At 42.6% G+C, this 1,400-nt stretch overlaps 1 protein-coding gene across 5 annotated transcripts in view; it reads left to right on the top strand.

The window, feature by feature from the left end:
- Positions 1–1,400, top strand: part of ITSN2 (intersectin 2) — a 227,453-nt gene that overhangs the window by 113,448 nt on the left and 112,605 nt on the right. The window lies entirely within an intron of this gene.

The raw sequence follows: 1,400 nt of genomic DNA, 5'->3' as shown, positions 1-1,400 counted from the left end.
TTAGATGAAGGTTTACAGAACAAATAGTTTCTCATTACACAGTCAGTACACATATTGTTTTATGACATTGGTTAACAACCCCACAACATGTCAACACTCTTTCTTCTCTATCTTGGAGGACTTTTTTTTTGGTGAAAGTATACATAGCCAAAGTTACACCATTTCAAAAGTTTCTACATGTACAATTCAGTGACATCAATTGCATTCTTCCAGTTGTGCTGCTATTCTCACTATCCTTTTCCAGATTATTCTATCACCATTATCTTCAACCCACTGTCCCCTAGGCTTCCCATCAAACCTTTTGAGTTGCTGTTCTCAATTCGATCTCACACAGATAATTCTTTTTTTTTTTTGTACCTTGGATGAAGGTTTGCAGAACAAATAGTTTCTCATTAAACAGTTAATACACATATTACCCTTTAACAGTGGTTAACAACCCCATGACATGTCAACACTGTCCTTCTCCACCTTGGGTTCCCTATCACCAGCTTTCCTGTCCCCTCCCGCCTTCTAATCCTTGTCCCTGGACTGCTGTGCCTCATTAGTCCTGTTTTGTTTTATGAGGCTGTCCAATCCCTGGCTGAACGGTGAACTTTGGGAGGGGCTTTACCACTGAGCTAAAAGGGTGTCCGGGGACCATACTCTCAGGGTTTCTCCAGTCGGTCAGGCCAGTAAATCTGATCTTTTTTTTGTGAGTTAGAATTTTGTTTTACATCCTTTTCCAGCTCTGTCCAGGACCCTCTATTGTGATCCCGGTCAGAGCAGTCAGTGGTGGTAGCCGGGCACCATCTAGCTGTACTGGACTAAGTCTGGTGGAGGCCGTGGTAGCTGTGGTCCACTAGTCCTTTGGACGAATCTTTTCCTTGTATCTTATTGTCTTCATTCCCTCTTGCTCCCGAAGGGGTGAGACCAGTGGAGTATCTTAGATAGCTGCTCACATGCTCTTAAGACCCCAGACGCTACTCACCAAGGTAGAATGTAGAACATTGTCTTTATAAACTTACACCAGTTGAGCTAGATGTTCCCCGAGACCATGGTCCCCACAGCCTTCCGCCCAGCAATTCAGTCCTTCAGGGAGTTTGGAAGTGTCTATGGAGCTTCCGTGACCTTTCCTTGTACAGGATGTGCTAGCTTCCTCGGTATTGTGTATTGTCTTACCCTTCACGAAAGTTACCACTTATCTATTGTCTGTTTAGTATTCCCCCCACCCGTCCCATCATGACCAGCAAAGATTGTTAACTTTTTGTGTGTAAACTTTTTCATGGGTTTTTACAACAGAGGTCTCATACAATATTTGTCCTTTTGTGATTAACTTATTTCACTCAGCATAATGTCCTCCAGTTTCATCCATGTTTTGAGATGCTTCACAGATTCATCATTGTTCTTTATCTTTGCATAAT

Source organism: Trichechus manatus, unplaced genomic scaffold, assembly GCF_000243295.1.
Source record: "Trichechus manatus latirostris isolate Lorelei unplaced genomic scaffold, TriManLat1.0 scaffold00052, whole genome shotgun sequence".
In the NCBI taxonomy this organism is placed as follows: Eukaryota; Metazoa; Chordata; class Mammalia; order Sirenia; family Trichechidae; genus Trichechus; species Trichechus manatus.
This window is presented reverse-complemented; position numbering and strand designations above follow the sequence as displayed.